The sequence below is a fragment of the Eubalaena glacialis genome, chromosome 3, assembly GCF_028564815.1.
Source record: "Eubalaena glacialis isolate mEubGla1 chromosome 3, mEubGla1.1.hap2.+ XY, whole genome shotgun sequence".
NCBI classification, from domain to species: domain Eukaryota; kingdom Metazoa; phylum Chordata; class Mammalia; order Artiodactyla; family Balaenidae; genus Eubalaena; species Eubalaena glacialis.
The window spans coordinates 176011597-176037179 of NC_083718.1; the positions used below are offsets into that span (position 1 = coordinate 176011597).

The 25583-nt window shown below is 50.0% G+C and overlaps 1 protein-coding gene across 2 annotated transcripts in view; it reads right to left on the reverse strand.

Annotated features, from left to right (window-relative positions):
• The window catches only part of NCMAP (non-compact myelin associated protein), a 40196-nt gene extending 15461 nt beyond the window's left edge, over window positions 1-24735 (reverse strand). Inside the window, exons 1-2 of one of the 2 annotated variants that reach the window (XM_061186985.1) lie at window positions 24658-24706; window positions 23994-24178 (exon numbers count right to left, since the gene is read on the reverse strand). The gene's annotated coding sequence lies outside the window, so the exon portion shown is untranslated. Of the gene's footprint in view, window positions 1-23993; window positions 24179-24657 lie in introns of both variants that reach the window. The other variant, XM_061186984.1, reaches the window with a different exon arrangement.
• Window positions 24736-25583: the final 848 nt, after the last annotated feature.

Genomic DNA, 25583 nt, shown 5'->3' on the forward strand with positions numbered 1-25583 from the left:
TCATTCATAGCTTACCTCAAGAACCAGTGTCTTCCAAAAGCTCATCTTTCTTTGTAGCTACCTACTTGGGGGATATTGGGAGACAGTGTGTACAGTTCAGGCTGGAAGGCAGGTGAGACTAGAACAAACCGAGAAGAACTCCACAGAGGGGTTTTGACATGGCAGCAGCATTGCACACGGGACACTTAGGAACCTCCAAATGCTCTGTTGAGTACATAGTAACCCCAGTCTGCCTGAATCCTAGCTGGCCCCTCCTATACCCTCCATTCCTGTTGGGTTCCACATCATCTCCCCCCACTCCATCTGCCCTGCCTGTGCTTGGCTCTGTCCCATTGTGTGTCACAGCTTCCAAAGGTGGGGTCTGAGTTGGCATAATGCTATCTTGAACTTGGGGCCAGACACAATTACATACTGAATACATGTTCCTTGTGGTTGGTTCCCAGAAATTAGGAAGCCCATTTCTTGTTCCATTCATCCATCTACTTTTCCATCCTCCCATCCACTCATGCACCCACCCACCCACTGTGCACGCATTCATCCTCCCACTTGTTCTGTCCATTTTCCCTGTCATTCATTCAACCAGCACCCACCATGTACACAGCTCTGAGACGATTCAAAGATGGGCCATGGGGATCATGTATCTAGAGCTCAGACAAAGAGGATGAGAAACGGAATTATTTCCTTTAAGAATCTTTCCTGAGACTTTCCTGGTGGTGCAGTGGTTGGGAATCCGCCTGCCAATGCAGGGGACACAGGTTCGAGCCCTGGTCCGGGGAAAATCCCACATGCCGCGGAGCAGCTGAGCCCGTGCACCACCAACTACTGAGCCTGTGCTCTAGAGCCTGCAAGCCACAACTACTGAGCCCGCGTGCCACAACTACTGAAGCTCGCGTGCCTAGAGCCCGTGCTCCGCAACAAGAGAAGCCCCCGCAATGAGAAGCCCGCGCACCGCAACGAAGAGTAGCCCCCGCCCGCCGCAACTAGAGAAAGCCCACGCGCAGCAACCAAGACCCAACGCAGTCAAAAATTAAAAAAAAAAAAAAAAAATTAAAAAAGAATCTTTCCTTCCATCAATATTTAGTGGGGCTCATCCCCCCTCACGCCTGGTCCAGCCTGATCAGAGAGGTGGCTGATCAACATCAGATTGAAGTCCTATGGAAAAGGCAGTGGCCTGTGGCTCTGGAAGTTTGGGTTCCAGGCCCACCACATCTACAAAGTCTTATTTACCCATCTGTCAATTTCTGGCTTGAACATCCTTTGTTTCTTATTTTTGTGGCCCACATTGTAAAGAAAGGTGCCTCAAGGAGCTTCCAGCCCAAGACCTGAAAGTCTGATAAGTTTCATGGACGAAGAGTTATAAATAGAAATCCCAGATGAAACTTGTCACAAGGCAGATTTACACCTAGTGCCAATAGGGTGGCACAGGCCGTGCCAGGAGTCAGTGGGAGGAAGAGACCAGTGGGTACCCTGGTTGAGACTGACCGAGAGCTGGAACGTGACCTGTGCCTTCCATTTGCCCCTCAGTTTTTGGGCTCAAGCCAAGGGCCCAGCCACGGAGTCCTCAAACTACACCTGAGTTCCTACATAAATCTCCAGGTGTCCCACTGTCCCCAAGGGAAATAGGCACAAGGTTAAAGAGTTTATGCCCCTAAGTGAATATTTCAGAGGAAAATAATTCCACCCCGACATTCTGATCAGGAAGGAAAGGAAACTAACATTTAAGGGGACGCTAATGAAGACTCAGACGCTGTGCGTTCATATGTTTTCTCACTTAATCAATACGACAAGGCGGGTCTTTTATCTCCACTTTGCTGATAAGAAATGGAGGCTCAGAGAGGTTAACTGACTTGCCCAAAGTCTTACAGCAAATGAGTGGAGACGCTGACTCTCAAATTCAGATCTACGTCCAAACTGTGGTGGCTGCCAAGTCTTCCAGGAGGTAAGCAATTTTCCTGGGGGCACTCCGAGGGTCAGCAGCCCTGCTGCAGCAGGACCCTGCTCACTATTTTTACTACATGTTGTTATTTTGAGCCCAAGAGTTACCACAAAACCTCAGAGAATGGACGGGTTTCTCAAGCTTGGCACTGTTTACATTTGGGCCAGATAGTTCTTTGTTGTGGAGGTATCTTGTACATTGCAGGATGTTTAGCAGCATCCTTGGCCTCTACCCACCAGATGCCAGTGGCATCCCCCACTTACGAAAACCAAAAATGTCTCCAGACATTTCCAAACGTCTTCTGGGAGGCAAAGTTGCCCCTGGTTGAGAACTACTGGAGTTGAGTTATGGGCCTGTCTCATAACAGCTTCCTATCCTTTCTCTCCATAAAGGTCTAGACAAAGAGGAAAATGTCCAGCCTGTACTTACATGTGTGGGTAGGCAACCAATAACAGCAAGGATGATGGCAATTATGATGCCCACAAACACAGCAGCTACCATTTAGCAAATGCTTACTATGTGTCAGTTACCATGCTAAGTACTTCATACATATTTTCTCACATACCTTTTCTCTATTTTCCAGATAAAAAAGGCGTGAGGCTCAGAAAGGTTAAGTAACTCATCCAAGGTCCCAGTGCTAATGTATGGCAGAGCTAGGATGCATTCGTTTCCTATGGCTGCTGTAACAAATTACAGCTTAAAATAACACAAATTTATTTTCTTATAGTTTAGAGGTCCAAAGCCTAAAAATCAGACTCACTGGGCTAAACTCAAAACATTGGGAGGGCCATGCTCCATTCAAGGCTCTAGAGAAGACTCTGTCTCCTTGCCTTTTCTACCTTCTGTGGGCCACCCGCATTCCCTGGCCTGTGGCCCCTACCTCCCTCTTCACGCTAACAGTGTAGCATCTTCTTCTTTTTTTTTTTTAATTATTATTATTTTTTTTTTCTTTTATTATTTTTTTGGCTGCATCGGATCTTAGTTGTGGCACACAGGATCTTTGTTGAGGCGCACGGGCTTCTCTCTAGCTGTGGCGCGTGGGCTCCAGGGCACGTGGGCCCTGTAGTTTGCGGCACGTGGGCTCTCTCGTTGAGGCGCGTGAGCTCAGTAGTAGTGGCGCGCGGGCTTAGTTGCCCCACGGCATGTGGGATCTTAGCTCCCCCACCAGGGATCGAAACTGCGTCCCCTGCATTGGAAGGCGGATTCTTTACCACTGGACCACCAGGGAAGTCCCCAGTGTAGCATCTTCTTATCTCTCTCTCTGACCTCTGCTCCCAACCTCACATCTCTTTCTCTCTCTCTGATTCTCCAGCCTCCCTCCTATAAGGACCCTTGTGATTACACTGGACCCACCCAGGTAACCCAGGATAATCCCCCATCTCAAAATCCTTAACTTAATCACATCTGCAAAGTCCCTTTCGCCATGCAAGGTAACATAGGCACAGGTTTGGGGGATTAGGATGTGGCTATCTTTGAGGGGGCCACTACTCTGCCTCATATATAGGATTCAGACTCTTCTCTGTTGGACCCCAAGGTTTGTATTCAAACCACACCTGCTTCCCCTGCCCTGCCTGTGTCTGTTCAGACACATCCCACAGGCCAGGTGCTGTGGGGAATGCGGAGGTTGATCAGACACATCCAGGGAGTGGTGGTCATGAGCACACATCAGGAGGTAGTACGTGAGAGGTGCTGGTGCTGTGAGAGGAGCAGAGAAGGGGTCCTGAAGACACTGGGCCAGCTAGGAAGGGGTGTGTGGGCGTGGGCTCAGGAGGCAACCCGGCAGGCCTGATTCCATCCCTGCTGCACGAGCTGATTTCACATGTCTCAGCACCTACTTCCAAACTAACTACGAATACATCTGCGGTTCATCCTGTCCTGAAGGACCACCCTACTCCAGCCCCTGCCTGCCAGGATTCGGTCCCATCGGTGGGATTTATTCGCACAATTAAATGGTGACCATTCTCAATTTTTCCTGTCCAAATCTCCTCCCTGCTGAGGGAGCTAGCATATAGGATTCAGACTCTAATCTGTCAGACCCCAAGGTTTGTACTTAATCCACTCCTGCCTCCCCTGCCCTGTCCTGCCTGAACAGACAAATCTCCTCCCTGCCAAGGGCTTAGAATGTCTTTAGTTTTATAAGTCCACTCCCTGCCCAGCTCTGGTTTGCAAGGATGTCCTTTGGCTGCCTGGCCCCTCCATGAGCCCACCCCTCCCTTTACAGAATAGAGAAACCACACCGAGTGGGTGAGCCGGGCTCTCCCTCTCCCCAGACAGGCAGAGCCTTCTGCCTCTTCCAGCAGCTCTCAGGCTCTGCAGTGACTCAGAGATGGTTTCTCTGGGCCCAGAGGAAGATGACAGGTAAGAAGGACAAACTCTGGTTTGCTTCATCCTGGGAGAAACAAACTGTGGGATCTATCTTTGTCTTTTTAAAAATGCAGGAGGGAATTCTGGTCCAACAGAGCAGACAGAACACAAGCCTTCATCTCTGCTTCCTTCTGAAACCCCCCCATGGACGACAGTAAAGGAATTCAGACGTATGGATCCGTAAGGCCAAAGAGAAAGGAGAGACGACAACCACATTGGAGAGAGGCCAGTCAAGGTTTGAAAGCTGGAAAAGCTCATGGCTGAGTGTGACTTAGCAGCCTGGCAAAGGCCGAGGCTCAAACCTCTGGCCATCTAAATTTAAATGAAATTAAGGAAAATTAAATAAAATTAAAAGCTCAGGGCCTCAGTCGCACTAGCCACATTTCAAGTGCTAACATCCACTGGGGCTCGCGGCTCCTGTATTGGTCAGTGTGGGTCTAGAACGTGTCCACCACTGCGTAAGGTTCCACTGGACGGCGTGGCTGTAGACCCTGGCCATCCAAAGTGCGGTCCTGGGAGCAGCAGCGCTGGCAACCCTCCGACCCTGTTCGGAAGGCAGAATCTCAGGCTCCATTCAGACCTGCTGAATGAGAATATGCCTTTTATTTAGCCAGATTCCCGGGTGATTCATAGGCACGTTTGACTTTGAGACTTAAGGAAAAGGAAGGTGATGGTTAATCTCTGGCTGAAAAATGGCGTTGAGGTAAAGTCTTGCATTGTGGGGCTCATCTAGCCCCTTTAACCCCCTGGGCCACGGGGCTTAACCTCCAGGCAGGAAATTAGAGGCTCTTGGGAGACTGACCAGCTAAAGAGAACAGACTGACAGATACTGATTGATGTTACACGATCCTCCAATGAAATGACCAGCCGATGGGGAGGCCACTAGCTGATGAGCTGGCCCCCACACTCAGAGCTTCCCCTGAACTTTTTTTATTCAATGAGCTTTCTAGTGGCTTACTCTTAAATAGGAACAGATAGCTAAGGGTCAACAGACCTCTGAGGGTACAAGCCTCAAACACGATGAACAGACAGCAAACAAATGAACAGAGGGAGGCATTTAAAGCACATAGAGACAGAAGGGCAGAAGGGCCCTTCAAAGGGCAGAAGAAAACTTCAACATCCTCAGAGAGATGAGATACTACATCAATAAAACAAGAACAGAATGCTATAAGAAAAGAATATTCCAAGAACAAGAAAGAGTGCTAGGATATTTAAAATATGACAAAAGAAATTTAAAAATTCAATAGAAGCATTGGAAGATAGTTGAAGAAATGTCTCATAAAGTGGAACAAAAAAAGATTGGGAGAGAAAAGGGGCAAAAACAAATTACTCCAGGAGGTCCAACATTCTAATGATAAGAATTCCAGAAGTGATTAAGCAGAAAAAATCAAGGGGAGGAAATTATCAAAGAATACCTGGAAATTTCCTGGAAATGAAGGACATGAATTTTCAGAATGAGAAGACTCACGGAGTCCCCAGAAAAATGAATAAAAAAGACCCACAGTGGGACTCATCATCATGACCTTTCAGAACACAGGGCCTAAAGAGAATATCCCACACACATCTATAAATAACAACAACAAAAAAAGGTCAAATACCAATAAAAGGATTAACACTCAGATGAAACCAGAACAGCAGTGGATTTGACAGCAGCAGCAGGGAAGTCTGAGATAACTCTCCAAAATTCTGAGGGAAAATAATCTCCAGCCTAGAGGCGGACAGAAGCCAAACTAAATATCGAGTGTAAGGGTAGAAGAACAACATTTTGGGACATAGGAAGCTTCACAAAAAAATCCACCCCACCCCATGCACCTTTTCCTGGGATGCTCCTGGAGGACGTGCCCCACTAACGTGGAGGAGCGAATGAACATGAGAAGCTCAAGGGACCCAGCGATCGAGGAGTGCCCAGGGCGGTGCCCCACAGCAGCCTGGGGGTAGCCAGTCCAACTAGGGGGAGGAGGGAGGTGCAGGGGGATTCTGCCAGCCAGGAAAAAGTGAAACCGGTAGACTTTCTATGTGTTTGTCCAGAGTGAAAGGAGATCTACTCTTCCATTGGAGAGTTTGGGGGATGAACTTATGATGGAAAATTCAGCTCCTCCAAAAGGTTTAAGGAGCCAAACTGCTCCCTTCTACTCCTCCCCCCACAATTTCTCTTTCACTGGTCCCTACACCCTCTGCGATGGCCCTAGGAGGCAACTCCTGTGATCAGAAGATTTGGTGGAAGTCGTCTGAAAACTGCTGAGTCCACCGCCCTCTCCTTACAAACGGGGAAGCTGAGGGCCGGCAGGGATGCCCAGGGCACACAGACAGGAAGGTTCATTGGTAGTTCATTTCGTACGTTTTCCAGAACTCCTTTCTGATTCATTCAAGACAAGATCAGTAATAACAATAGCAAGAACCGAAGACAACCCGAAGGGACTCTGGTCCGTGAGCACGATGAGGTGCCACCGGGCCCTGCGTTTCCCCCTCAGCTTTGCCCTCAACCACCCCGCTTGGTAACTGCACTAAGTTTCTAAAACACACCAGCTGAGGTTTCTGAGTTACTTCTCGTTGCCACCTATGAAAGCAAGAACATAGAGATGTACCTGAGTTGTATACACCATGGACATGCCACTGTGAACCTCTGGAAGAAAAGAAATGGGGGGTGGGAGTGCAGGGAAAAAACCAAGTCTCCTCGGAACCAGGTGCCCTGACCCCCAGTGCCCCTGGTTAACTCCTTATTATTATTATTATTTTTAAAGAACCCAGGCAAATGCCGTCCTACAAAATCCAATCATCTGAGTTTACCCCTAACGCTGACCTTTCAGGGGCCTCGCTTTGATTCTCTGCCTCTCCCTCCGCCTTTTCCAAGGGCTTGGTTAACCTCAAGGTCTTTGTAATGAATGAGTTAAGGATGTAAACTCTGTCTGGAGCATCTGCACTTTACTACAGAATTCGAGGGAACCTAGTTCTGTGTAAGCTTATCACGTGACGTTCTTTCTTTGAGTCTCAGAGTCCCGGGCTATGGAGCTCATTACATCACCTGTTCAGCAGGGTCACCACCAAAACCCTGACAGGGAGGCCTGATGTAGGGGGCGGCAAGAACCCTGGGCTGGAAGTTAGGAGCCCAGGGTTCGAGTCTTACCTCTGTTACTTGCTTGCTGTGTGACCTTGGGCAAGTCACTTGTTCTGTCTGGACTTCAGTTTGCTCTCTTGCAAAGTGCACGGCGGGGACCGGTGACCTCTCTCTCACGCTCCTTCCGTCGTGTGACTCTCCCGCCTCCCAGTTTGGTTCAGGACGTGGCCCCTCACCCTCCCCAAGGCTCGCCTGCCTCCTACACCTTCCATTCCAGAAGGAACAGCCCTCCCCTTTCCTGCCCGAGCTGGGGCCTGGCAGGCGCTGGGCGGCAGGCGCTGGGCGGCAGACAGGACAGAAGGCAGGGGAACAATCCCAGCCATTCAAGCTGCCCGCGGGGAGAGCTGGCCCGCAGCCAGTCACAACAGGCCCCGAGATACAGAGGGGCGTTTGTCTGGGAGACCCACGGTTTCATCTAAACCTTCGCTCTCTCTCTCCTCCCTCCCTCTCAGGTGGCAGCGCCAGCCCCCAGCTTTGCTAGGAGGCGGGATGTGGATGCCGTGCAGACCTGAGCAGCCCCTCTAAGGGCTGGGAAACCGGACAAAAGGAGGAAGGTGGGAAGAAGGGCAGGGGAGACACGTGTGCAGGGTGGCCGCACGGGGCGTGGCCACGGGGAGGGGACAGCGCGTGGGGGGCACAGGAAGGGCTTTGGACAGGGCAGGGGCAGTAGGGAGGGTTCAGAAGGAGGGGCTGGTTCCCCACCCTCACTGACTAGGAGGAAGGGACTCATGAGCAAGATGCTCCCTTCTCCTCCAGGCCTCAGTTTCCTCAGCTTTAAAATGGGGCTGGGAATTCCCTGGTGGTCCAGTGGTAAGGACTCCGCGCTTTCACTGCCGAGGGCGCGGGTTCAATCCCTGGTCAGGGAACTAAAATCCCATAAGCCGCGCAGTGAGGAAAAAAAAAAAGCTGATTATCCTGCCCTTATGCTGCAAATCAAATCAGATGATGAACTTGCAAACAGCGTGGTCTAGGGAAGAAACGAGTTTGGACTCAGGTGGACCTGGGTTCAAATCCCACCTCTGTCACCTCTAAGTTATAGGCAATTTATTTACCTTCCATGAGCCTCATCTTCCCCATCTCAGGGGAAAAAAGATGTGTGTGCAGCCAGACAAGATCATAAGGAACAAAAAAGAACAGATGCGACGTACCCTGCCCAAAAAATGCATTTGAATGAATGAAGAATTGGTCAGGGCCGCAGTGTGGCCGCAGGGCTGCTTTCACCGTAATAAAGTTTCATGGGCTCTAAACAGTTTATTTTTTCTGATGTGAGAAAAAAATGGAAACATTTTCTTCTGCCCTAAAATGGGATTTCCCCCCCTCCCCCGATTTTAAAAGAAATTAAAACATTTTGGGGGCCCTTGAAAGTCTTGTGGGCCTTGTGTCTGCTGTGCCCGGCGCAGAAGTCGGCCTGATGTTGGATCAGGGTCTTCTCAGTGCTGACCTGTCCTGGGCAGAGCCCCCAGTGCCGTCTCTGAAGAATCTCCCGTGGATCACTGATGCTTCCCACCCCAGAGCTGAGCCCACGGTCCTCCAGTTTTGCCAAATCTTCCAGTGTCAATGCAGTCCGAGCCCTGTCACGCGAGGATGACAGGCCCCAGCAGCATGGCAGGTGTGGAGGCAGGGAGAATCCAGGGGCCCTGGGTGTGTAAGCCGGCCTGGCTCTCAAGGAACTGGGGTGGGGGGCGATGGGCACTTACCACTCACGGTCACCACCACTCCCTTTTGGGACCTCCTCTGTGTCTAGCACTGTGCTTGGGGCTTCACGTTCATAATCTCATTTACCCCTCGTCACACCCATTCCGCTTTACACCCAAGGAAACTGAGGCTCAGAGAGGCCGAGTAACTCACCCAAAGTCACAGAGCTACCAGAGCAGGCTTGGGACCCAGTCTGCTGCTTCCCAAACCAGGGGCCTCCCAGCACCCACCCCGGCCTCCTTGAAGAGTCAGAGGGAACATGAAGCAGGCTTTGAGGGTGTGCAGAACATGCAGGGCAAGTGTGAGTCTGGGGTCCAAGGAAATATGAAAGTGAGCAGGAGAGCATTGTGGGGAAGGGAGTGGGTGTGTCAGGGACTGAGCGCGCCAGGGGCACCTGGGTACCCCGGGGGGTGGTGGGCTGTGCAGGGGCAAGGGCGGGGGCCAGCGTGCCAGCATTTGCCTCCACGGGCCAGTGTGTCTTGAGCCGGCAAGGTGCTTGGCCAGGCGGGGCTACTGCAAAACGTTAATAGGCACTTCATTTTCTCTCCGAACTGCCCAGAGCCATGTCTGTTTAGCTACAAACCACAGCAGATGCCGCGCTGTTCAGGGAGCACTGACTGCCTCGGGAAAGAGAAGCTCAGATTCGCAGAGGAGAATGTGGCTGCTTGCGGGCTGGGGACCTCGGGCTCTGACGTTCGCCAAAGGAGGGAGATTCTTAGCTGGGGACAGGGCGCCCGTCTCCACACCAGTCACACCACAGCCAGGGGGAGTGGAGTATGCCCTGAGTGTGACCTTTCCATGCCAGAGTGGAGAGGATGGAAAGGGACTCTCTGTCTCAAAGCCCATCGGCTGCGCGGCTACCCCAGAGAGCTTTCTAGCAACAAATCTGACCGTGCTGACCTCTGCACAGAGGCCTTCAGTGGCCTCTCACCAGCTAAGGCGAATGAAGTCCAAACCCCTCGGCAGGCTTTTTACCGCCCAGCAGCATTTAGACCTGTGCTCGCCAATATGGTAGCCACATGTGGCTATGGAGTCCTTGAAATGTGGCTGGTCTGAATTGAGATGTGTTGTATGTGTAACATACCTGCGGGAACTCAGAGACGTAGCACAAAATGAAAGAGTGTGAAATATCGCAGTAGTTTTTAAATATTGATTAGATGTTTGATAATATTGGGATATACAAGGTTAAATAAAATATATTATCAAAATGTAATGTTTCTTTTTACTTTTTTAACGTGGCTACTAGAACATTGAAAATTACAAATGTGGCTCATTTATATTGAACAACACCGATTTATACTATGTCCTTCTCTCTTTGCTGCCTCTCCTATCAACACTAGCTCATTCATTTTTTCATTTCTTCATGCATTTATTCATTCAGTAAAAATTCATTAATCATAAGCTACGTGCTAAACACTGGAGACAAAAAGGAAACAATATAGGCCTGAGCCCACATGGAGCTTAGGAACTATACTTTAGAGATACCAAAGAACTTGTGTTCTACACACACACATCGCATAGCATTACCTGCCTCTGCTCATATTCATGCTTCTCTCTAGAACAACTTCCTAACCCAGTCGGCCTGGTGAACTCCTATTTATACTTCAAAACCCAAACCGTCAAACACTTCAAGCACTTATGTCAAATGTTTCAATTAAAAAAAAAAAAATCGGGCTTCCCTGGTGGCGCAGTGGTTTGGAATCTGCCTGCCAATGCAGGGAACATGGGTTCGAGCCCTGGTCTGGGAAGATCCCACATGCCGCGGAACGACTAGGCCCGTGAGCCACAATTACTGAGCCTGCACGTCTGGAGCCTGTGCTCCGCAACAAGAGAGGCCGCGATAGTGAGAGGCCCGCGCACCGCGGTGAAGAGTGGCCCCCGCTTGCCGCAACTAGAGAAAGCCCTCTAAAGCGAAGCCCACAGAAGCGAAGACCCAACACAGCCATAAATAAATAAATAAATAAATACATTTATTTAAAAAAAAAAAATTCTAACACTTTAAAAAAAAAAAAATCTACCTCATACAGTTTGTTCACTCCCACCCCCACTCCCTGCTGGGGTTCTTAACTATTAACTGTGTGATTATGCAATTTTACTATTGTGTCAGTTTAAATGTCACCACTCTAAGATTATCCCTTTCCCTACAACCCCAGGAATTGTCTCACCCTCTTTAACCTTCTTCACAGAATAACCACCAGCTGAAACTGTCTTGTTTGTGACCCATCCAACCCCCAGATCCTAAGCTCTGTGAGAGCAGTGCGGGAGGCCGCCGGTAGGTCAGCATGCCAGCTGGCATTTGCCTCCGTGGGCTGGTACGTCTGAGCCAGCAGGGAGCTCGGCCAGGCAGGGCTACTGTCTTTCTTGTTCAGAGCTGACATCCCAGGGCCTAGCACAGTTCTTGGCACCTAGTAGGCACTTAGAAAATAAAGATGATGGCATGATGGCTGTAGAGTAGAGGGTGTTACAACAGAGGCTCTGGAGCCAGACTGCTCAGTTCAAATCCTGCACTCAATTAGCTACTGTTATCACCATCGTCGTTGTTATTATATGTCTGCTTTCCCCCTCTTGAGGGCCCAGGCAGTGTCTTGGGCTTTGTCATGCCCCAGCATGTCACAGAATCTGGTCTCTTCCAGGGTTCCCCATTGCAGGAAATGTCACTGCCACTCACATAGTCTCTGAGGCCAGAAACCTAAAGTCACCACCTGTCACCAGTTCTCCACCCCCCTCATCAAGGCGTTTCAGATTTACCTTCATTTCTTATACATTTTCTTACTAACCTCTCTCATCCTCCCCATCCCTGTTCAGGTCCAGGCTTCTGTCTTCTCTCACCTGGATGCTGCAATAGCTTCCTAACAGGCCAAGGCTGCCTCTGCTCTGGGCCACTGCAACCCTTCTCCACAGCAGCTGCAGCAATCTTCAAAAACCTCAAGACTACTTCAAACTAGAACTTATGATGGTCAGCAAATCCCCTGTACAGGATCTGGATCCTTCAGACCCCTCCAGTCTCCTCCCTGTCTGACCTCTGCCCTCTGTCACTCTGTCCCATCGCTGCCACAGGGCCTTTGCATATGCCAGAGCACTCTTTCCTCATTTATTGACACTTCTGATACTTTAACCCAAGCATCACTTCAAATTCCCATGCTGTGCACTCTCACAGCCCTGTGTCCCTCTGTCACCACTGGTTGTAGTTAGCACCTTCCATTTGATGAATGGTTGTGTCCCGTATCAGACTCTGAGCCCCATGAGTGTAGGGGATGTGTCAGTTTTTATTCACCCTTTGAATCCCTAGTTCCTCAAATACTGCTTGGCACATTTCAGGTATGAACACATAGTTGTCAAATGAAATCAACCCCCGCTAAGTGAATGAGCAGTGGGGGGTTAATAGCAGCTGACTGAACTGCCTCATCGAACAAGGACCAAGCACAGGTCATGGGTCTTGTGCTTTCCCACCACATGTGGCCGCTGGTAATGCAGACATGACATTAAGAGACAAGACAGGCCGTGAGTGCTATGGAGCCCGGAGTGGGAGAGGGTGCTGAGCAGGGGGCCGGGGAAGAGGGCGTGCTGCCTGGAGAGGCAAAATTTGAGTGGCACCAGATGGTCATTAAACCATTGTGCTCTGGGGTCAGTGATTTGGGTCTGAATCCCAGTAATATAATAGTAGATTATATTTACCTGTCTCTAAGTGCAAAGCCCTCTGAGTGCTTTATGTCTATTTGATTGTCTCATCCACCCTAAGTGGAAAGCACATTACAGTTTAAATTTTTTATAGAGGACACTGAGGCCCAGAGAGGTTAACTAACTTGTCTACGGTCACCAACTGGGATGGGATGTGAACTCCAGGAATCTGACTTCAGAGTCTGCTCCACATTTGAAGCCTTGATGATAAGAATAAGCATTTGATGAGCTCTTACTAGGTGCCAAGCACTTTTCTAAAAACTTTACAAGTAAGTTTTTATTTGTATCATTTTTATTTTTATAACTCATTTCATCCCATAATTTTATCTCTTTCTTATAAGTAAGCTGGGTATCATTAGCTCCATCTTACAGGTGAAGAAACTGAAGTCCAGAAAGGTTAACTAACTTGCCTGAGGTCACACAGCCAGCAAAAGTGATGAAACTAGTTGGAACCATGCAGAACACTCAGAGTTCATTCTTTTAACCACTCCACTTCACAGCTTCTGCTCTATGAAGGTGCATTATTATTATTATTATTTTGCTGGGATTTTGTCAGGTGGAGAAGGGAGGAGTGACATTCTAGCTGGGAAGAACATTGGGTGTGAAGACTGGGAGGCGGGGGTGAGGATGAACACTTTCAGGAAGGAAAGTGTGAGATTGGTGAGGCGGGTGGGACAGTGAGGGTCCCAGCACGGTCAAGCTGAGTGTCCAGGGAAGGCCAGAGAGGAGATGAGATGTGAGGGATGTTTTGGGATTAAGCTATGGAGGAACTTCCTCCACAGGGAGATGCTAGCATGCTCTGCTCTCTCCAGGATCCCTACGTCACAGATTCCATGTGAGATGTTTGAAAACTAGGAGCCTCAGAGCTTCTGACCTGGCTCTGCTGAGTGTCCTTTGGGAAGTTACTTAACCTCTCTGTGCCTCCATTCCTTTTCTGCAAAAGGGAGGTAATAAACGGGACCTCTTTCATTGGGCTCCTGCTTGAGTAAAATGACATTATGCATACAAAGCCCCAGCAGAGTTTGGCATAAAGCAGCCCTTTGATATTTCATTTCTCTCCCTTCCCCGGCCTCTAGGATGACCTCCCCAAATCCCCAGCCTCACCAGAATCAAGGCTAAAATCAACAGCTGATCGAGAACCACTAAGGTCCCTGGAGACCACAGGTCAATAAGACGAGGAAGCAGAGAAGCAAATGTCAAGCTATCCAAAGTGTGTCCAAGACTGAGGAAAAAGAATAATTATAATTTATTTCCTTCTCCTTCTTGCTGTGTCAACTCGGGGTTATATAACTGAACTTCTCTGTGAGGTAGCCCTTGGGGCCGCCAGGAGGCAGGGTTGGCGGTGACATAAGTAAATATTTCTCTGCTCTCTGCCCCGGGCTTGGGTTCTGAGCAAACACCACAGCCTGAAAGGGAGGCTGTGACAAGGAGGAAGCTGGGTGAGGAGCTTTGGGCTGGCAGTCAGGAGCCCGTGTTCCAGGCCTAGCCCTGACTTGAAGGACGTGGACGTCAGGCGACGAGTGACCTGGGAGGAGAGATTACAGTGTGAGCTAGGGAGTGGTGGGACCTTCCCTGGGGAGAGAATCCAGCCTTCTCCCTGTACCCTGGCCTGGCATTCAAAGCCCTCTCTCCTGCCTTCTCCCCCATCCCATCTTGGAACCCACACACTACGAACCCTGGCTCTTTGGGACTACTGAGTCCCCCACGTCCCCCCAACAGGATTTGTTCCTCTCCCGGGAAGTCCTCCCCTTCCCTCGAAATGGTGGTATGGTGGAGCGAACAGAGGTGTGGGGTTTGGAGTCAGACACGGGCTTGAAATCCGGCCTGAGTGGCCTTGGGCCTGTGACTTAACCTCTCTGGGCCTGTTTCCTCATTTGTAAACTGGGCTTGGTGATTCCTGTCTTTTTCCTGGTTGCAACAATCAAATGAGATAACAATTGTTAATAAGTGCCAATTACTTAGCCTTATCGCATAAACGTGTGAGGGTTTTGCGTGCATAAGTCATTTAGCAATGCATGTCAAGCCTCTAGAAAAGTGAGTGCTTGATGCATAGTGGGCACTAATAAATGCTGCTTTCCTTCTCCAAGACCTGCCCAAAGCAACCCCGCCAATCTCAAGTAGGTCGATGTCTTCTGAGACGTCGCAGCATCTCATAGGTACTTTGCTTACAGCATTTATCATATGAAAGTGTTGTAATTAGTAGACAGGTCTGTCTTCCCTTCTATTCTAGGAGCTCCATGGGGAGTGAATTCATGCACACAGAGAGGCTGCGTGGAAGAGATGGGCTTTCGCAGATGCCCTAGGATGGGTTGGCTTTGAACATACACTGAACTCTCTGGGCTCTGGCTGCCTGAGCTCTGCTGATGGCCATCAGAGGCCCTCGCTCAGCTCCATGCAGACTCCAGGGGCAAGCCACACCCTCTTCTGGGTGCTTATGGGGCTTGGACTTGGACCTGCACCATAATTTTTTAGTCAAAACCCAGGACACTTGTCCTAGCAAAAGATTTTGGGTCCATGAGGAGTCCAAGAGGAGATCTAGAAGCTATAGAATGAATGTAGAAATACTGCAATTTGCAGGATAGTCCAGTGGTTTATGAATTGTAGACTTACTTCCACAATGCCTGGCCTGGTCATGCACCTGGCATACGATAACTGTCTAACAAATGCTTAGTGGATTGGGGGCAGTGTGTTTTTTCACTCCATCGTGCTGCTGGGATATTCTACTGTAAAGGAACAGAAGCTACCAGCCTTCTTCCCTGGGGACCCACTTGTTGCAGAAAGAATTGCTGAGACCTTGGCTTTCTGAACGGTGTCTCTCCTTCATTCCAATACCATCAATCGCTTCTGGCTGGCTACAGAATAAAGCCCTAATTCTTCGTCTCATCAACTAAGGTGTTCCATGAAACTTTTCCAGTTTTATCCACCAGCACCTGTCTCCTCCTTTTCTCCCCGGCCCTAGGCAGGGAATGAGTGACTTCCTGTCTCCTAAACTCACCCATGCTTCCCAGCACTGGGAAGCTAGCTGCACAGTATTTCCCATCTTACTGCTCCCCGCTGAAGAGGTGGAGTCTATTTCTCCACTCCTTTGAATCTAGGTGGGCCCTATGACTGCTGGGACCACTAGAATACGGTAGAAGTGACACTGGAAGTTCCAGGTATAGCCCTTCAGTGGCAGCTTCTGCTTCCTGCCTCTCAGAATGCTTGCTCCTGGAAACCTCCTTCTTGGAACCCAGCTGACATGCTGTGAGGAGCCCAAGGCACGTGCAGAGGCCACAGGTAGAGGTGCTAGCTGACAGCCCCAGCTGTGCTCCCAACTGACAGCCAAGTGTCACTAGGCAGCCACGTGAGTGAGCCACTGTGGGCGCCCAGGCCAGCTGAGCCTTCAGATGTGAAGATCTGACCGAAACCACGCGACAGACAGCATCAAGGCACTAAGTCTTGGAGTAGCTGGTTACACAGGGATAGATAATCAGCACACTGGTCTTTGGTCCAGTGCTCTCTTCCCAGTGCTACACCAATCTAAACCTTCCTCTGTCATGAGACCCAACTGTCCCCTCCTCCCTAGGTCACCTCTTCCACCTCTGACTACTTATAATAATCGTCTGCACCAATCACAATGGCTTTGCAGTGAGATCCCGGGACCCACTTTTCCTTTAAAACATTTAAAAGTGTGCTCTAAACAGAAATGTTCTATCATTTCTGAAAATGGAAAACCAATGTCACTTGCCATCAACAGAAAGTAACAAAATAAAATAGATGAAACGGATCAATGTCATTAAACTCTAGCCGGACAGTGTTACCTCCCAAAGTGCCTGGGCCCAAGGCTGGTCCTCCGTTAAAAACACGAGCAAGTGTTGTAGCCAGACTCTGAGTTCCAGAATCTGGGTAGTTACAGCATACCAGCTTCCAGATCCCTGGATCACATGGCCATGGTTGTGTATCCTTAAATTCAACAGCTCCAGGCAGCCTTGTGATTCCTTCACTTTCCTGATTATGGCAGGTGCCATAGCTCTCCAGTCTGGCCAGTTCTGTATTGTTTTGGAAGCCTCCAGCCTTTCCAATATTTTAAAAGAATTAGGTGCATAAAATCCCTTCCTACCGAAAATGCTGAGTTCTTCTTCTGTTTCTTGCACTGACCCCTGACTTAAACACCCTGACTTCCCATAGCTCTTGCAGCACGTCCTGGACTTGTTTCTTTTATTATTTAGGTATTTCCTTCATGAGTATTTTCAATGTGGGTCTTTGTGTATTCCACCTTCTAAGGCTTTATTTGCCTAAGAATATTTTTAGTATGACCTCATGTTTGAATGACAATTTGGCTGGCTTTAAAATTTGGATTGAAAGGGTTCTTTTCTTTCAATTCTTATAATAACATTACTCTTTGACTTCCTGGATCAAGGGCTGTTATTGAGATGTATAATGTCAATCTGATTCTTGGCCCTTTGTAAGGGATGCTATTTCTCTTTGTCCTTCCTCTTTGTCTGTCATAGTCTCGATTTTACCATGATATCTTTGTGTGGATTTTTCTTTATTTCTACTGTTGGCTACTCCATGAGTCCTTTCAATCTGAGTTCATTCATTTTCCTTTAATTCTGGAACATTTAATCTCCATTATTTCAATTCTTCCCTATTCTCCATTTTTCTTTTTCTCTCCTTTAGGGACACCTACTTCTACCCTCCATCTCTTAGGTTTTCTTTTTCATTTGTTCTCTCTTTGTCTTTTCCTGCATCCTGGGACAGTTCTCAATCTGATTTTCCTCTTTACTAGTTAGTTGTTAGTTCACTTGTATCCAACCTGATATTTATACCATCTACTGTGTCCTTTATTTTAAAGAGTGTATCTTTCATAGCTAATCTTTTGCCTTGGTTCTCTCCTGTGACTTCTTGCCCTTGCGTTATTTTACAAATGTCTTCCCTTATCTTTTTAGGCATAATTATCGTGCTTTACTTCAAAATCTTGGTCCATCTACTTCAATCATTCTGCTTTAGATGACATATGCAGCTTGATTTATTGTCTTTCTTGTATAGTAGTTGTAATTCTCGGGCATCTGATTATTTTGGTGGGTGAATTCATGTCCCCCTGGGGGTATTTGCTCTCAGTCTGGTAATGTGCCCTGGGCAAGGGCCAAAGGCATTAAGAGGAAAAAAGATGAGCCCAGGGCCAGAGAGCCACACAGACTCCCTCAGCCACCTCCTTCCCATTGGCACTCTGCCTGTGTGTGTGTCAGGCTTCACCTTGGAGTTCCAGGGAGAAGCAGCCTTGGCAGGAGGTAGAGTCCTCCAGTGGGATCCCACAGGCTGGGCTGGGTGGTGGGGTTGGACGGGCATTGATGGGGGAGTGAATGCCTGAAGCTTGTCCTGTTTTGGTCAGTCCCTTACTCCAGCAGGGCTTTGAGCTGTCCCAGACTCCCCCCAGGGCTGTAGCTGCCAACTTCTGCACTACAGAGGCAGGAGATAGTGACTGTCCCAAGACAAGGAGCAGGGACAGGAAGTGGGTAAGCGTCCTAGAGAGCAGGACAGTGGAGAGGTCAGGCCACCATTCATTCATTCCACACTGAAAGTGTGTCTTTCCACACTGAAAATTGTGCTGGGCGACAGGGGAGACTGTGGGAAATGGACCCTGCCCTCGTGAAGGTCATGCTCTGACAATGAAACAGGGAAGAGCTAAATCTGACTACAGATTGGATGTTTCTTTTACTTTAACCTTTGCTTTCAGCTGCTTTTGCTCATTAAAAGGATATTGTCTATACAAAATGGCCTGCCTTGGGGAACCCTGCCCCTCTGCTTGAATGTTAAACCAGAGTGCCTTTGTTCAGGGAAACATCCGGACCCTGTCCACCTGTGGATGGCTGCAAGAAAGAAGAAATTAACACGTCCCCTCACCGAGGCTGGCCATTCCAGGGAACAGCTGCAAATCTTATGTCCTTTTTACTTTACTTCCTCACCTCCTTCCCCTCTCTGTTCTATAAAAGAAAATGGCATCCGAACCCGATAAGTTGGTTTTTCGGAGACATTTGTCTGCCATCTTCTCGGTCTGCCGGCTTTCTGAATAAAGTCGTTATGCCTCACCTCAACGTCTCCAATTTATTGGCCTGTCGTGCGGCGAGCAGAGAGAGCTTGGACCTGTAACTACAACGGTCTAACAGACCCAGCTTAGTTCCCTACTAAGGTCCCTATCTTGGCACCTCCTTTTGGGCACCTCACTGAGTCTTCCTAAGTCTCAGTTTCTTCATATGTAAAATGGAGATGAGACAGTTCATGCCAAGTGATTAGCAAATGCCCAGCACATTGAGAGCTCTCAAAAATATGAATTACTGTTGTTATTATTACCATGACCAGTGATAATGTTTCTGGGGATCAGGTAGGAACTTGGAGCTGCTCCCATAAGATAAATGAATCCCTTTTTGTCCTCTGGGCAAACCAGTCACCCTTTAGGTCTGAGACTGGATAGAAGGCCAAGATGGGGTGTCTAGAATTTCCACAAAAGAGGATAGAGTGGTCTTGGCTCTTTGAAAAGTTTTGGTCAAGAAGTAGCAAGGCAGAGGGTGGGAGTTTGGTGGGGAGGTGAATAAAAAAACCAAGTTACATTTTCCAGAGAGAACTATTAATACCACCATAGGCATTAAGATTTCAGATAACTAGTCCCTTTTCTACAGTTTCTTGCTTGTTCTTTTTTTTTTTTTAATTGCTAAAGGGCAGTACAGGGAGGAGGTTAGAACTTCCACAGTGTGGGCGGAATCTCAGCCTTGTTTCTCCCTAGCCTCAGGGCCTGTGTCCCTCCTGGGCCCAGGAGACAAAGTGCCAGGGCTCACAATACTTTCCCGGGCTCACAAAAATGTTCTCATTTCTGTCAAAATCAGAAGAAAACAGGAACTTTTAGGTTGAAGAAAATGTTTTAATACACCAATGCAGTCATTAATATAACTGTTAATATTTTTTAGGGAGGAAGGGGTCCACGAAGGCAAAATTGCGTCCCTGGTAAGCTCTGTGACCACCAGCAAGTGGTCTCTGAACCTTAGCAGGGACCGGGGGAATACTACTACTCACCTCCTGGGCTGCCGTGGGTGTTAAAGGGACTGAGGCATGTGGAGCATTTAGCGCTGTGTGGGCACCAGCAAACACAGGCTCTCAGCAAGCAGACGTTAACCATTTATTTCCCTCTGAGACCTGCAGGCTAAAACCTTAGGAAACCTGGAGGAGGATTAGGGGATTAGGGACAGCAGCGGGGGAACAAGTTACACAACTGCTTTTTATTTTGCACGACAGACTGAAAGAGATCATCCCCAGTGGAGGAACAGATGGAAGCTTCAAGGCCAGGCCATGTGTGCCGGCGTCTGCCAGAAAGCAGACAAGCAGCAGGAGAAAGAGCTGAATTTCCAGTGCAGGCCCGAGGCAGGTGTTAGCCTTGGAGAATGAGTGAGTGAATGAATGAATGAATGAATGATGAATGAATTCTGGAGGAATTGAAAAATCCTGAGGCTTGTTGGCCCTAAAAGTTGGCTCGACAGGTCCCAAGACACAAGCTTCTCTGAAGGGGAAGGGAAACTAATATTTATTGAGGACTGTGGATAGTATCCTCTTTAAGACATTGGGAAACTGAGGCTCAGAGAGGCGATGTGGCTTGACCAAGATCCCACGGCTCAAAAGCAGAGGCCTACGTCCCTGCTCTGTGCCCCATCCTCACTGCTGGCTGAGGCTGCCCTGGATGCAGCGAGGTGTGCTGGCAGTCTAGGGTCTGTGCGGGTCCTTGAGATGCCAGGAGCTTCTAAGACCGCCCCCTCCACCTCCTGAAGCTGCCCAGGACGTACCATAGGATCTGGCAGCCCCACTGAGGGCCCCAACAGCTCAGGAGTATCTGGCCCAGGCAGGAGGCCCCTCACAACAGTCCTGGAAGCTGGCTGAAGAACAGGCCTCTCTGTCTTAGAGACTGGCACACCCTCTTTTCCTTCCTTAGGCCAAACTGCAGCCACCACCCCCAGGAGTTTCAAACCACATGAGAGGTTCCAGCCCAGCTGCCACTGGCCCTACCCCCTCAACTGTACCTACACCCAGCCCTGCTCAGGAATCCAGAGACCTGCTGGCAGGCTCTTGCCTTGGCTCAGTCCCCTTCCCCTCTTCCTGCCCCCTCCTGCCCACCGAGGATCTATCGTCCTGATACGGAATTCCTCTGAAAGAAGGCAAAGAGGGATCCACCCTGCCAGATCCCAAAGCAAAGAGTGGGATGCCAGAAGCCCAGATGTCAATGACCGCATCAGGAGGCCGGATGGATGGAGATGGGGAACCCAACAGGGCGGTGTGCTCGGCGCTTGGAGGTTGTCCAGGAGAAACAAACACGCCGCTGCTTCTGGGCTGCCTTCAGAGGCTCTCGCATGGCAACGTGCAGGGGGCATCTTAACACAGGCGCTGCTGGCCAGCAATACTTAGCCTAGGTTAGAGAGGTTCCTATTTTGGATTATTTTTCTCCAATATCAAACATACATCTTTTAAAAAGTAAAGTGAACATACATAATTTGGGGTCTATTTTCATCATATGAGGTTTTGGTTTTTGTTTTTAATTAAAAGGGTTTATTGGGCAACTTAAAATCCACTTTACCATTCTTTTTTTTAACCTTCCATTACATTTTATTGGAAGATTGGAAAGTAAAGAGAAATGTTGCAGGATTTACAATTCCCAGAGACTCTCACAGCCCACTGTAGTGACAAAGCACTTGGATTAGGAGACTTGAGGTCTCCTCTAACTCTCCATTGACCGAGTGTATCTCATCCTCTCCGGACCCCAGTTTTCTCACCTTTAAATGGAGGGAGCCCTCTGTTACCTTTAAGGGTCTCTGTAGCTCCTACCTGCTGTGACCCTGAGTCCCAGGAGCAATGGGATGGGGATCAGCTTGGATGTTGCTTTCCTCCTCTCAAAGCCCCGGGGGGCTCCGGGGGGCTGATTGTCAAGGGCAGCAGGGCTGGGAGCGGCAGCACAGTGCCTAGGCCTCCCCACGAGGTGTAAATGTCTACTAGTAGTGGAGTCTTCCCTAAGACGCTGATGGTGGCAGGAGAGAGGGTGGAGGCACAGAACATGTGGCAGGGGAACGCACCCTTCAAGCTGTGGGGTAGGGATTGGACAGGGGAAAAAGAACTTGCAGTGCTTACTTCAGTTCTGTCAGGAGGTGCTCTCCTCTCGCAACGCCAAGAGCCCCAGTTCTCAGCCCAGGTTTGTGCATTCCACAGACATTCACCGAATGCCTACCACGTGCGGGACACTGTCGTAGGTGGGGATACAGTAAGGAAGGAGGCAGGCTTGCTCCCTGTTCCCATAGAGTTTACAGTCGGTGGGAAACACAGACATTAAATGATTATGAGCAATTATGGAAAGTGCTAAAAGGAGAAGCTTTGAACTTGGCTCTTTTGAGGGATACAGTGGCTCCCATCTCCTCTTGATGTGTTCCCCCAAATCTCTCACCTCCACTTCATTCTCACCTCCTCCTTCATCAAATGTTCCATTAAACATTTACTTTTCAATTGCTTCTCACAGACTCCTAGTCACCACAGGGAGATGGAAACCCAATGAGGCTGCCTGCCAGGACGTCAGACAGGCTGAAGGTCCCTAACTTTGCTAAGAGTGGCTCCACCTCAAGGACATAGCTCCCTCCCAGCCTGAGGCATCAGTGGCCACTGTCCACAGGGGTGATAAGGGGTGTGGGAACCGGCCACGGGGATAAGCTTTGAATCCACTGCAGCAGATTCCCCCAGAGACCCAACACTTTCCCCTAGCCCAACTCACTGTGAGCCTGGCTCAGCACACCCACAGTAGTTGGCCCACCTGGCACCACACTGCCCCCTTCAGCTACCTCACCACCAGCCAGGAGACAGCAGGACAAGGTGAGGAATGTCCCACCCCCATGAAGGGGCCATGGGAGCCCCTTTCCCTTTTCATCTTCCGTTCCCATCAGGCACCCACAGTCCTTTGCTCTGTCTTCCCCCCCGCCCACCCACCTCCCCTTACCCCTGTAACTTGGAGGTGGACACTTAGAGGATGTGAGAAAGGTATTTGACCTACCTAGAGTTCCAGCTCTTTCATCTACTCCCATGTGGCTGCTGGGACTCAGGATTCCAGGATTTTGTGTGCCCTCCCTACCTCTGTGCTCTGGATGAGCTTATCATGTTACTCCCCTGCCCCCCATAAGAGGGGGTGCCCCAAATCTGTTACTCTGGGCTTATCTTAATCTGTTCCACTGCTCCATCCACCTAAACCACCGTCTCCTACATCATCCCATCTGTTAGGATCTGATCATCTCTAAATTCACTGCTATTTATTGACTACTTACCACATGCCAACTGTTGTACTACATACTCATTCATTGTTCATTCATTCAACCAATATGTAGTGAGACCTACTATATGCCAGGCACCATATAATGGTGAACCAAATAGACATGGCCCCTGCCCCCAAGAAGCTACAGCCTAGGGCTTCCCTGGTGGTGCAGTGGTTAAGAATCCGCCTGCCAATGCAGGAGACACGGGTTCGAGCCCTGGTCCGGGAAGATCCCACCATGCCGCGGAGCAACTAAGCCCACGCACCACAACTACTGAGCCTGCGCTCTAGAGCCCACGAGCCACAACTACTGAGCCCACGTGCCACAACTACTGAAGCCCGCGCGCCTAGAGCCCGTGCTCCGCAACAGAGAAGCCACGGCAACAAAGAGTAGCCCCCACTCTCAGCAACTAGAGAAAACTCGCGTGCAGCAACGAAGACCCAGTACAGCCAAAAATTAAATAAATGAATAAATAAATAAATTTATATATAAAAAAAGAAGCTACAGTCTAGTGGAAATTAACAGCTTATATTTACTGAGTGCCTATAATATACAGACCTTGTACTAAGCACTTTATATGGACTAGCTGACACTCTGTCAAAGAAATTGCTTCACTTACGGAGCAAAGGGAACTGTAGAGAAATGCAGGGTCCTGCCCAAGACTAAGTTATTGGCCACATAAGGGGCAAGGCAGGGATTCCAATGCCCAGGTTGACTGATTCTAAAGCACCAGCACTATGCTGTCTTCCCCACCCCTACTCAATCCCACCTCCTCCAAGCGCCCCTCCAGATCCTCCTCCCAGACTAGACGGCTTCCTCGGTCCCTCTAAGCCTGCTCTAGTATTTGACACACCCATGTCCTCCTCCTGCCAGATATCCAGACCACAGAACGTGTCCCCACCTCTTTCCTCTGGAGCAGCTAGTCCAGTGAGCCACCCCGGAGCTGCTGAGTTTGCTGATCTGAGCTAGAACACTGGTTTCCTCCCCCTGCTGTGGGTTTTCATCGCAGATCTTCCTCCTGGAGGGGCCTCCGCACAGGGCTCACCCATCCAGACGCCCATTTCACAGATGAAGCCAACACAGGTCCTGAGTGGTTCAAAATCCCTTTACCTCCTGGCTGGCCGAGTCCGCTCCCTCTTCTTCCGGGGAGCCTCGGACCCCCAGCCGGAGGCTTGGTGAGGGGGGTGGGACAAGGAAACGACCTGCCTGCGGGATGCCCGTAATATCAACCCCCCAAACGCAGGCTGGCGCTCGGGGCACTTCTCCGCGAGGGTCGAGCTTGCTCGGCACTCCGGACACTTGTACGCATGCCCCATCCCCATTTCCAAAACCCGCAAAAGGTGACCGATATCCCTCCCTCCACCCCGCCCACCGCCCACCGCCCTCGCGCGCAGACCCCAGGCACCTCTTCCAACGAAGGTGGGGGTGGGACTGGGAACCCCTCACCCTCCCTTTCCCGTCACCCCTCCGCGGAGCGCGGCAGGTGGACAGCGAGCCGCTGCGCCTGAGCCGGGCCGCCCGTGCCCCCCGCAGACCCGGCGTCCCCGGCGTCCCGCGCCTCCTACCTGCTCGGGGGAGCCCTGCGCGCCGGCCGCCGCCCACTCCGCCTCCCGCCGGCGCCACCGCAGCCGCCCCGGCTCTGGCCGCCCGGGATCCCGCCCCCGGCTCCGCCCCGCCCCGCCCCGCGCAGGTGATCCCGGGGAGGGGCCGAGTTGCCCCCTCGGTCACTGCCTCGGGGGCCATCCTGGGGGCGCCAGGCTCTGGACGCTGGCTGGACGGCGCCTCACCGCAGTGTCCTCGCGCTAATGCTGGCCTGGGTCCTTCTTGAGATTCCAGTTCTGGCACCCCCACCCCCACCCCCACCCCCACCCCCAGGCGCTCAGCCCACCAAGGCCACGTCTCCCAGGCCAGACTTCTGCCAGGGCAGAAGGGGAGAAGGGGCCTTACAAATACACCAGGCCGGGTGTGAGCTGCAGGGGGTTTGTGTAGGTGTCTGTTGTTGTTGTTTTTTTAATTTATAATATTTATAGACTTTTTTTTTTTTTTTTTGGCTGCACTGGGTCTTTGTTGCTGCGCGCGGGCTTTCTCTAGTTGCAGTGAGCAGGGGCTACTCTTCCCTGCGGTGCGCGGGCTTCTCATTGCGGTGGCTTCTCTTTGTTGCGGAGCACAGGCTCTCGGCGCGCGGGCTTCAGTAGTTGTGGCTCGCGGGCTCTAGAGCACAGGCTCAGTAGTTGTGGCGCACGGGCTTAGTTGCTTGCGGCATGTGGGATCTTCCCAGGCCAGGGCTCGAACCCGTGTCCCCTGCATTGGCAGGCGTATTCTTAACCGCTGCGCCACTAGGGAAGCCCATTTATAGCCTTTTAAAAAACATTTTTATTTGAGTATAGTTGATTTAAAATGTTGTGTTAGTTTCAGGTGTACAGCAAAGTCAATCAGTTATACATATACGTATATCCACTCTTTTTTTAGATTCTTTTCCCATATAGCCCAT